The sequence below is a fragment of the Leptopilina boulardi genome, unplaced genomic scaffold, assembly GCF_019393585.1.
Source record: "Leptopilina boulardi isolate dan_hultmark-lab unplaced genomic scaffold, ZJU_Lbou_2.1 LbouV2_13, whole genome shotgun sequence".
Classification (NCBI taxonomy): Eukaryota; Metazoa; Arthropoda; class Insecta; order Hymenoptera; family Figitidae; genus Leptopilina; species Leptopilina boulardi.
Window position 1 is genome coordinate 326652 of NW_026137674.1, and position 13069 is coordinate 339720.

General features: G+C 27.1%; 1 protein-coding gene across 2 annotated transcripts in view; it reads right to left on the reverse strand.

Annotated features, from left to right (window-relative positions):
• Nucleotides 1-13069, reverse strand: part of LOC127291249 (uncharacterized) — a 102885-nt gene that overhangs the window by 18547 nt on the left and 71269 nt on the right. The window contains exon 2 of one of the 2 annotated variants that reach the window (XM_051320254.1): nt 2063-2229. The exons of the other annotated variant lie outside the window; for it this stretch is intronic. The gene's annotated coding sequence lies outside the window, so the exon portion shown is untranslated. The remainder of the gene's footprint in view (nt 1-2062; nt 2230-13069) is intronic. 2 annotated transcript variants of the gene reach the window in all.

The window sequence follows — 13069 nt, forward strand, 5'->3', positions numbered from 1 at the left end:
ATATATATATATATATATATATATATATATATATATATATATAAATTATATAATAATATAATAACAACATTAACATCGTAATACATTAAGACATTAACAAAATAATGTTATACAAGTAAAAATAAAAAAGTAATTTTTAGACGGTCACAACTTTTGTTGTAATTAAGCTAGAAACCTCTATTTTTTTTAGATTTACTCAGAATTATGTCTACTTTAATATATTCGTGGGTAGCAGTATGTTTAGGGTTACAAGACATTAGATATTTCACAAAAACTGACTTTTTAAAAATTTTTTTGTATATTTTTTGTATTCTAAAGGCCATATCTCTGACAATTTTAAAGATAAATCGTTCGACTTTTTTTTAACTTACAGATAATTTTATAAGCTTTAATTTTTGTAAGTACTATTAATCGGTTAAAATGCAATGGGAGGGAGTAATTTTAAAAAAATCTACTTTTTAACACATTTTTCACGGTTTTTCAAGTATTTTTATGGGTTAAAATTGTTGCAAAGAATTAAGCACCTATGGAACATTAATTTCGGTTATTTTAAATGAATTAAGCCCATAATAACCTTACAATTATATATTTTTTTCAAAAATATGTTAATTTGAATTTTCAAAATATCGAAAAAATGAGTTTTTTCAAAAACGGCTCAGGCGATTTTTTTCTTTTTGGGCTCAAAATTATCAGGAGGCATCCTAAAAAAGAAATCAAGAAGAAATTCTGATACGCAAGCTTCTTTGGGTTGAACTTTACTCAGACCCACCGTGATTCAGTAATAGCGAAATTTGCCGACACTGACAGCAAACTTCCACTTCCTGAAATGCCGTCAGCAGAATGGTTCGCCATAGATGTTCGTGAAAGCCAGTATTTTTTACAGGTAGAACTAACTTCTTAAAGCTATTATTATATATCTATTTATGAAATTTTTAAAAATTATGCTGTCCTCTTTCTATTAGATCGTCAAATGTGATGAAATTGCTTGCTGTAATTCGACACGCAGTGACATAAAGCAAATATTGCCAGAAGGTTTTTTTCCTTCACCTTTTCCACTTCGACGCACTGAATATGGTTTAAAAATTCCTGATACTTCGGAAGTAGAAAACAAAGATGAATTTTCTCCTTTGTATGTCAGGCAACCGATTAATTTGAAACCTCAAGGGAAGGATTTACCTCAAAATCTCCCTTATGATTTGTACTGCCCTACAGTACTGCCTGTACTGAAAGGTACGTACCCCCTTAAAAACTACTATTCGTTTGAAATATTTTTATTAACTAACAAACTATTTTTTAAATTTTAGAACGCATTTGAAAATATTGCGGAGTTTATTTTGCTGCAAAATCTCATGTAACTGATCACATTAAAGCCCTTCATTCACAGGGGCGTAAAAAACAAATAGAGGATGAAGAAAATGAAGAAACGGAGCTTTTAGAAGTGTCCTGTGTCGAGGTGGAGAGCGAAATAGATTATGTTTCAATTGATAACATTGCAGATTGGTTAACACAACAATGGACCATCAAAGATGCAAATGAAATCACTAATGATGATTATTATTAGATTTTTTAATTTCTGTTAAAAACATTTATAGTTTTTAATAATTTAATTATTTTCATATTTTAATTATTTAAGATATTGCTGCCAAAGATATATTCATACCGTAAACCAAAGATGGTATTCATAGCTAATGAAAAAATGATAAAATGTTTCTGAATACTATTAAACTTCTATTTATTTACCGTTTTTAAAAATTTCTCTAGATATCATTTTTAATAAGAAAAAAAAATTTTCAATAAAAAAGTCCACGTGAACAAAAATAGGGGGGGGGGTGTGGGTTAATTAATTAAAAATCCACGATTGTCCACGAGGGGGGGGTCAAAAAGTGCTTAAAATTTGTCGACGTGGTATATGGACGGCTCCTTACTAAAAATACATATGAGTTTAACAAAAAGTGATACACAAAGTTTCTCCGTGTATATTTGGGATATTTTATTTTAAAACATCTTAAAATAGAATATTCTTTTTATAATTCTAAACAAAAATTAAAAAAAAATATCTTACCGACAGTGATAGCATTGACTGAGTATTACTTTCAGTATTATCACTCTTATCCAGCAGTCGCAATTTCTTTACTCTGTTCCAATATTTTATTGCCAATCGTCCTCTTACCGATATAGATTTTCCAGTGCTAGATTTCGATTTCTTATGATTCCTTATGATTAGCTTTTCTATAAAAAAATATGGAATATAATCAAATATACTATTAAAATAATTTTGAAAATAAATATTTTAAATTTTTTTTCATAAATTATTTTAAAATAATTTAAAGTATTCGACATTATTATTAATGTTCTTATTATTATCTTATTATCAATCCCATTCTTAAATTCATTTGATGTATTTTGTTAAATACGGCAAAATATTTTCATATAAGACGAAATATACATTATTGAACGAAATAATAATTTGTTCAAATCAAATTTACATTAAAATAAACCAAAGAAATATAATTGCTTATTAAAAAATACATTTTATTATATCAATTTCTTATTCGTAATAATTGAATAATATGGCCTTATCATTTTACTACGCATACTGTCAATTTTATAGCATCATGCTTTCGAACGTATGTGAATAAGCCGTTTATTATAACAACAGCCTGTGCTATTGATTTGAAAGCATATAAAATTCTTTAAAATATATTTATATACAAGCCAAAAACACTATTTTTTATTGTAATAACTTTTTGTTTAAATTAATTACCACTCTTATTTGAAATAAATTAATGTGTCTTTAATAAAACAAATTATGTTTACAACGCAACTACTTGAAATGTTTCTCTAGAAAACATTAGGCTTTTAATTTAAAACTTTAAATTGTTCTATTTTAATATACACTTCTTTGATTCAATGCAGAATTTATTGTTTAAAAAAAATTTAATTCAATAGCATCGGCACTATTGAATCAATAGTGCTTTTTTCTCAGTGTACTTATAGACAAATAAAATAAAAAACCAGTTCCAGAACTACTTTTCTTATATGAAATAAAAATTCCACGTGAGATTTATAGTCGAGGTTTAAAATTCGGGTAAATAAATTTTTTTCTTATTCTTTGTAAAAAAACATGAAATACGTATTTTTTTATTTTTGAAAAAACAGCCAAAAAACAGATATCTCTGAAAATATTGAATTTGATAAAATCTTGCCACAGAATAAAAGTTTTGTTTTTTCTTCAACTTTTAAGAAATTTTTTTAAATTTTTAATTAATTTAATTTAATTTTTATTTAATTTAATTTTTAATGAAAAAAATTAATTTTTTATAAACAAATTAATTTTTTTTTAATTTGGGCCCGATTAAATTTTGTTTTTTTATGATTTATTCATGCCTTAAAATATACAGAAGATTTTCCAAAAAGAGCCGGAATGGGCCTGAGGAGTTAAATAAGTTTAAATGAATTTTTAAAAATTGTGTGCAAGCTTTACGCGCTCTACGCTACACAGTGGGCCGTGGACAAATTAACATAGAGCCTACAAATTTCAACCGATTTTGACGTTCTAGGTCTTATTTTAAATAAGATATAATTCTGCATAACGCCTTTGATTTTTCTTTTGAAAAAAAAATTTTTAATTGTTTAAACAATTTTAATGATTTTAGTTCCTCATTACGAAATTAATGAAAAATTTAGAGAAATGTGCAATATTATTAGTCAAGGTAAACGACTAATACTTACTTTAATTAATATTTAGACATAGCATTGTTTAAACAATCCTTAATTAACAAATACATACTGCCGCTGTTTTTACATGTTTTAGATTTGGGTTTGCTTTCCTATTTTTTTAAAGATAATGTATTTTTATAATACTTAACAAAATCAATGATTAATTAAATAATTTTTATATTTTTAATTACAATTTTATATAAACAAAACATTTTTTTGTTCTTTTCACCAAGTCTCTTTAAAGCTCTTTTCTTTATTTTTTTATTATTTCTTTCATATTTTTATTTAATGTAAATACTAGCAAGATTGAAACTAATGTTAGTTAACAAATTTACAAAATTGTTCCTATCAGATATTAAAAATTATTTGAACAATACTTCGTGGTTAAAAGCTAAACTTTTTTTTCACTTAGTACGCTACCGGAATTTTTCCTTGTATAGAAAAATAATTTGCAATGCTTGATAGCAACAATTTTGTAAATTTGTTAACTAACATTAGTTTTAATATTGCTACCGAGCAAACACTGTTACAGGTCAGTTATAGAACTGTTACAAATTTTTTGAGAACATGTTCTGTAACTGGTTATGAACCTGTGAGTCACTGGTTATGCAAAATGTCGTACTCAGCGGATATGTAAGATTCTGTAATAGATCTAGAATATGGTTACAAATGTATTTGTAACAGTTCTAGAACTGTTTTGTAACAACTATAAAATGGTACATAACTATTATCGCACGATTATTACCTAAAAATACATGCAAAATATTTTTATTCTTAATAAAAATATTAAAACTTGATGTACTAGAAAAAAGAAACTCTAAAATAAACATAGTTAGAACAGTGACAAATTTTAACTGTTTTATAGCAATATCGCTCCACAGGCTAATACGCTAACCATTACGCTACCCCAACATCGGAATATAAATACAAAATTGATTTGATAACTTGCGACTGAGGAGGATTTAAAAACTGTATTGCTATTATATAAAAAAACAACAAGACTATGTGATATATAAAAATTTTAGAGTTTTTTAAATTTAACTACATACTTAAATAAAATAAACTATTTATTTATTAACTCCATAGAAAATAGTTAAGGTACTTATGAACACTTCAAAATTCTTAATCTCAGGTACAAATATATTCCAGAACTGAACTTTATCAAAATTTTAGAACAGTTACATATCATTTTTCCGATATAGTTCTAGATATGCGATGGAACATTAGTTACAAAAAATTTGTGACTGTAGTGTCATAGAAATGTTATGTAACACTATTGCAGAATTGTTCCGATTTTGAGGTACAAATATCATCCAGAACTAATCTGCAACAAAATTTTAGAACAGCTACATAACATTTTTTGGAAACAGTTCTAGAACTATGTTAGAACGTCAGTTACAGATTATTTGTGATGATTGTGTTACAGAAATGTAACATTACATTGTTACAGAACTGTGAATTTAGCATAATATAGAATAGATCGGTAACTTCCCTGTAACAATGTTCTAGAATTCTGTTACAATAAGGTTATATAACAGATTCATAACCAGCTTGTAACAAATGTTCTATAAAACTGTGTCCTCACTGTTATATAACATTTATAGAACGTGTTTGCTGGGTAGTATTTACATTAATGTTTTTGGTAGTGAGTGCTATGTACATGTGCCAAAGGAAAAACCCAAAAAGTGGGATTCAAAAGTACTCGCTTGGCTTCAAGTAGATTTAGATTTTGCAAAAATGGGGACAAAATCGGATAGCGGCATTTCATTTCTCTTTCTTTAAAGCTTTAAAAAACGTAAAGACCAAAATCGTAGCTAATCCTTTTTTCGACTTATTGTTAAATTTGTAATTTTTAGTTATTACCTACCTGACAAGAAATTGTAAATATAAGTTATTTCAATTTAAAACAAATATGTTACTTACGTCTGCCTTTGTTGCTAATTTCATATAAACAATTTGACGTTTCACTACCATTCGATATATTATTGTGTAACCTTCACGGAGAGAAGAGCTTCAGTATATTCTACACATCACGTTTAGTACAGATTCTACTAAACAGCGTAGTCAGAGGAAGTACTATTATTTTGTCACACAAAAAAATTCACCTACAGAAAAAAATTCAGAAATCTGATTAGCTGACCACAATTAAGCAGATTTCTGCATTTCGCTTCTGTCTGCATTTTTTTCTTTCGATAATCGTGTAAATGCTCCCTTACATTTTACTAAACAAATAGTTCATTTTAACAGACTGTTTAGTCAGTCCAAAATAAACGATACTGTCCATCGATATTGTGTATTCAAAGATGATTTAGAATTTCGCTAATATTAGGATTTATAAAATCATATTTTCTTGCGAATATTGTACAATCAATTTGACGTTTGACTACCAGCTGGTACATTATTATGAAAGATTTAGGTAAATCTTTTTGTGTGACAAAACTATAGTAATTTCTCTGACTATGCTGTTTAATAGAATCTGTACTAAGCGTGATTTGTAGAATATACTGAAGCTCTTCTCTCCGTGAAGGAGATATACAATAATATATCGAATGGTAGTGAAACGTCAAATTGTTTATATGAAATTTGCAACAAAAGCAGATGTGAGTAACATTTTTGTTTTAAAATGAAATAACTTATATTTACAATTTCTTGTCAGGTAGGTACACGGAAAGAAATTTAGTAGCAATATTTGGTAAATCTGATAGGAAATTTTAGTATTCTCTTTTTCAAACGCGGAACATTTGGGTTTGATAACGAAAATCGGTATATTTTTACCAATAGTCTTTTTAGTAAATATATTCCAGAAATTGAAATTATTATTTCGTAAATTGATAAATTTATACGAAAAACCAGAAGTAAGTTAAACCGACGCGCACTTCGTTATTTACTAAATTTATATGAAAATTTGGAAAGATTATTTCGAAATTTGTTAAAACTATACCATGGGCGGATCCAGAAGCAAATTTGGGGGGGGGGGCGATTCGAAAATTGAAACCTTATAGAAGTGTGGGTATAAAAAAAGAGAAAATTAGTTTAGATAATGTGTTAAACTTTTATAATTTTCAAGAAGCTTTGGGGGGGCGATCGCCCCTTTCGCCCCACCGTGGATCCGCGCCTGAACTATACTAAAAATTCGAAGTGGTTCAGTCGTGACAGATGACGACACAAACGCCAATAGATTCTACGCCTAAGTTTTATCTCTTTCTCATCTCGAGGATAGACGAGGATGTGAACTTTTAAATGCACACACACACATATACACCGCATTGCTTTACATCGATTGGCTTATTTTTATTCCTAACCTATACTAACGATAATACGTATAACATTCGCAGGATAACGCTTCATATACAAATTTACGCTCATGTGAAAAACTGATGTGACCATTCTTCAATTCAAACCAGACATATTTTTCACCGCTTATGAGAAAGGTGAAATTATATCAAAACATGTTTAAAAATATAAATAAAAATCATTATTTATTGGAAAATAATTAAATATTTTATTATTTTTTGGAGAACAATTTTTTTACTGATTTATTGTAAAATCTTCGAAATTAATTATATAAAAGAAATTCAGGTCTGTATCAAGATAATGGTAAAAGGGGGCTTGCCTAAAGAGCTTCGTCAGTCTTTGTTAACACTCGGTGAGGATCGGGCAATTCCGAACGTTCAACTTCGGCAAATTTCGTCGAATCTCGTTAACTTTGATATTTCTTTTTCAATTTTTATATCAAAATCTAAAATAATTATATCATTTTATACAATTCTAATTACGAAATTTGAAATATTTGGTTAGAAAAATTGATAAAGAGCTTATTAAAATTTGACATTTTTGTGTTTCAATAAAAAGATTTCAGATTTCGTAAATATTATATCAAATTTTCTTTCCAACTATATTAAATATTCTTATTTTAATCTCAATCATTCTTAAAAAATAGTATCGAAAATCGTTATCATGCCAAAATGTTCCGCAATTGTAACCAAATATACTAAAAAGTAACACCATAATATCAAATATTGCTACAAACTTTCTTTCCGTGTAATAACTAAAAATTACAAATTTAACAATAACTCCAAAAAAGGATTAGCTACGATTTTGGTCTTCACGATTTTTAAAGCTTTAAAGAATGATGTCGCTGATTATGAATCCAATGTCAGTTTTTCAAAATTCAAAATGGCGGAACCAATATGGCGGACGTAAAAATTCGAAATGTGTTTTAAAATTTCTAAATATCGTTACTCGGGTATCCATTTTTGAATTTTTAAGCATGAACATCAAATTCGTAATCAGCGACCTCAAAAACTCACGATTTGCAATTTTGAAGCAATTCTCGAGAGCAATTCTATACAGATGTCATAAGAAAATTCTAAGAATATTCTTGGATAAAATTTTGTTATATCAATAAGATGTTGTTTGATGTTTCAAAACTTGTGTAAAATTTCAATAATATGGTGTTGACAGGTTTCATAAAAATTTAGGTTATGTTAATTATTTTACATATTTATTTATTTATTTACGCTTCGATTGCCGATCGGCCATCCCTTTCAGAATATCCTTTCTAAAAAAAACATTGCGATAAAAGGTCGAATAGAAAAAAATCGAACTCGAAAAACTATCAAATAAATGAGCATTGAGAATGAAAAATATAAATAGAAGGGAGAAACATATTTCAAAATTAGAAATGTACAGGTGGAGCTGCAGTTGATTTCGTCAAAAATGAGCACTATTATTTAAATTATATATAAATCTTATTTGTCATAAAACACAAACATTGAAAATGTTTAAATTGTATTATACAAAAAACAAGAATTAGAGATTGGTCAAAATAGGGAAAATCTAATACTTTCTCATTATAATGAGAATGTAAAAATTAATAAGTACAACATCTATTTTACACAAAGCGTATAATTATACGTATAATAATACGTATAATTATACGTAAATTTTACAAAATTGTTCCTTTTTGTATCACTTATATTATTTGAAATACGACACATATTTTTTAAACATTTGTTTTTATACCAAATAAGTTCGCTTCGAGTACGGAACCCTCCATTTCAGTGCTAGTGTAACTCGCACTTGTCCGATTTTATTTTACATTTACATTCAAGGGAAAAATTTATTATAAACTTTGGAGATTTGTTTACACTGATCAAACGGATCCCAAATAATCTTATTTCTAAACATTCACAGTGTCCACCAAGTGTGCTAAGTTTATAATAACGACTAAATTTATCAGGTTGAATTTTGTCTCTTAAAAATGATTTTATAAATATGATCGATCCCCAACCAGGATTCGCATTCGTTTCATTTGGACCATCTATTCTTGTTACCTCATAAAAATCTTTAAAGTTAAAATTGTTGGATTTACAACTCCAAGCTTCTACAAAAAAAAGAACATGAGAGCCGTTAACGATTGGATCCACCTCAATATCAATTATGTGTTTCCTAAATGACTGTACATTATGAAAAATAATTTGAACCGTGTGCTTGGGTATATTGCACAAAAAACTAAAGAATGGAACAAGCGGACTAGTTGATTCAAGTCTTTTTATTTCCATTACTAATTTAGTTAATTAACATTAGGTATTACAAATATATTTTAAGTTTAAATTTCAATTAATTCCATTGTTTGTTGTCAAATAAAATTAACATTTTCTTTTAAAAGAAATGTGAAGAGAATATCGAATTAAAAAAAAAGAATAAGAGAAAAAGATAAAAATATAAAAAAATTTAATACAAAAAAGAAAGGAATAAAATAAGTACAAGAATTGAAATAGAAAAATCAGACAAGTGCGAGTTACACTCGCATTAAAACCGAGGGTTCCGTACCCCTAATCCTAAAATTTGAGGGGTTTAAAGTGTGAAGGCCGATGGAAAAATTCCAATTTTGCTTAATTTTTCCTATAATGTGAGCATGGAAATACATATCATAACTTTTTAAAAATTTTTAATTTTTTTATTATTTAACATTTTCAATTTTATGATTTTTTTTAGATTTCACCAAATAATAAAAATATCAACAAATAAAAAATGTCAAAAGATAAAAAAAATAGCAAATGGTAAAAAAAAGAAAATGGCAAATTATAAAGAATGGCAAAACACTACAAAAAAATATAGCAAGCACAATTGGAGTTCTCGCTATATTTTTCCTGTAATCTACACGCCAAAATACATATGTATACCAAATTTCAGCCCTCTAGATAAATTCGTTTGGCCGCTAGGGGGGGACATGCCTTGCTTCACTAGTCTCATTAAAAAATGAGGGTAAGAGAAAATAGAAGGTAAATTTTTTATTGATTACTTTTAATTTTTAAATATTCTATTTAATTATTAAAAATATACTTTTCCGTAAATTATTATATACTAATTTACTTATCATTGAGGTAAATGAGGTTCATTTGAGGTAAATTTAATAAATGAATGATATTTAAAAAATCAATAAATCGCATTTTGGCTATAAAATTTTGCGTTTTAATTGAATTTCAATCATTTAAATCACCTAAATGAGTTAAACAAAATTATTGCTTCCTCCGCGAGGAAGTCGAATTTTTATGTCTGTGCATGCGCTGACTTTAAAAAGATTTGGACTAAATATAAGATTGATCAGACTATGCCGGACGTTTACTCAAAGCAATTACAGAATACAACAGCCGCCATATTTAATTGTTTTGATGCAGAATCGCCATTGAATTAAAGATGTTATACTAATATTATATACTATCTAAAGTCGTATACTATATAATATACTATCTAAGACGTTATTCTTTACATAAAAATGTATTAAAAATACTATGCAAAAATAAAGCTTTGTCTACAATTCTTGTATGTGCGCGCAAAAATTTATCTTTGTTTTAATAAAAATAAAATTTTAATGTCACCAGATTTTAAATCTTATGTCGTCTTACTCGTAGAACTCCCCAGAAACAAAAAGAACAATAAAATTGCGTGTGGTACGAAAAAAAATTTTAATTTGTTCAAACATACCGCGAGTTATTATGTTCTGAAGAGAATGGCCGATCGGCTATGGAAACGTAAATAAATAAATGAATAAATATGTGAGATAATTAACATAACCTAAACTTTTATGAAACCTGTCAACACCATATTATTAAAATGTTATTATATTTGTAAGATGTACTAAGAATATCCGTAGGATGTCGTGCATGGAAAAAAAGTACAACTATATCCGAGAATTTTTTCGCCATATAGTAGCTAAATATTTCGTCAAAAATGAACGAGCGATACTGGCATTATCGCTGTTTTGGTCAAAGTGAAAATCTTTGGTCAATATCTCTATGTTGGTGAAAGTGTACTGCTAATTTATACTTTATGTCACTTTATAATAAAGATTTTGAAATTCCTCGTTTACAGTATTCAAAATGTATAGCTAAAAACATAATTCTGGTGAATAGTTATAAAGATTGGACTGAAAGCAAACAAAAAATGCGTGCAGTTTATAGAAAATGATGTAAAATACATAAAATAATAATTAAATGATTATATAGTAACAAAATTCTTAATTTAAATATTGTTAAATCATATCTTGTGTTTACAAAATTATAATTTACGGATTTTGAAATTTGAGGTTATGTTTTCAGTGAAATATTTGTTTTTTTAATATAAATAAAAATTATTTGATACAACAAATTTAATTTAATGGTTCACGTAAAGTAAATTATTTATTAATACAAATAATTTATTATTTATTGCTAATACATTATTTTATTAAAAATATTTCGATGAAATAAATAATTGATTTAAACGAAAAAAATTAAATTTTTTAAAATAAAACAATGAATTATTTGAAAAAATTATTGGGACCTATGAATAATCCTCACATTTAACTTATAAGAATTTCTGCGGCGTCAAATCTTAAATTATTGAATTTCTATTCAGCAAAGTTTTATAATGTGGATTTCACATTAAAAAAAATTTTTATATCGATGAATTTTGATTGAATTGAAATTAGATTTAAAAGAATTTGTATTACACATTAATTACTTGCGGCCATCTTAATTTTTTCGATGCACTCACACACTGTACTATAGGGATTTTGACTATCGCCAAATTACTGATGTTCGCATGATTAAACCGACTACATGTCTGGCGCTGTTCGATGTATATTTTGCTGCTTTATTTGAAAGACTTGTTTGTTTCTGTTATTTAAAAATAATAGATAATTTCTTAATAAAGGAAATTTGCCATTTCAGCGATAACATAAAACGTGCCAATTCTTTTGAAAAAAATTACTGGCAATAGCTGAATAGATTCTAAAAATGAATTGTATGTATTTCTATTTCAGCTTTATTTCCAATATCGCTCGTTCGCATCTCTAGATTTTTTTTCGTGTGGAGATATCCGAAAAATATCTGTCACTTTTTATATCATAATATTTATGTTTCGAACTTAGTAATTGTTTTTTTTTAAATTTAATTAAATAAATCTTTCATTTTGTGAGTGAAAATTTAAAAAAATGTTGCGAATTATGTTACATAAATATGTAAGTTGTTGTTGAAAAATGCACAAGTTGCAATCATTGTGATTTTCTATTATGGGTGTTAAAAATACAAATTATCAAAAGATAGATTCGTAATTATCAAAATAAAGTTGACATTTCATTTTAATATATTGTATTACTATTTATACATTAGTTAAATAGTGTTTTTAGAAGCAAGCATAAGGCGAATATTTAAGAAGATTGGTCGATCGCGAGGAAGATACATTTCCTTGATTCATCCGTTGCGAATGCCACCTGTTAAGCTTGTTTATATCTCTAGTCACTGTGATGCAGCGTTGCAGTCGGATACATGGCGCTTGATCCTCTCCAACTATTTCGAATCATGCTGTTTCAAGTGTTCGAACTTTAGATTACTTTTTTGTCTTGTGATCTGAATTCGCAAGTGCTTTACATTCATAGAAAAAACCTAGGATTAATTTGAAATGCATCAAAAATGTATAATTCAAAATAACTCTGGAAGTTATGAAACCTATTAAAATTCTGGCTAGAATCATTTTGAGTAACTTGAATTTTGTCGCTTACTCAATTGATTTTCAATTATATTTCTGTTGAATGACACAAATAACACTGTGCGACAAAATTTTAAAAAAGTTTTGTTTAAGTGACTTTCTTGATTTTTTTCGTTAAAACTTCATAAAATATGGAAAAAAATCCCTATTATACCTTTAAAGTACTAAGTGTTTATGTTAAATGTAAAGTTTTGTGATTTTTACACTTTTCGGTGTTTCAGCTATTAGTTTACGAATAATGAAATTAATTAATTTAAACATAATTTTTTATTTAAATTTACACAAATAAAAGAAAAGTTCACTTAGAAAAGACATT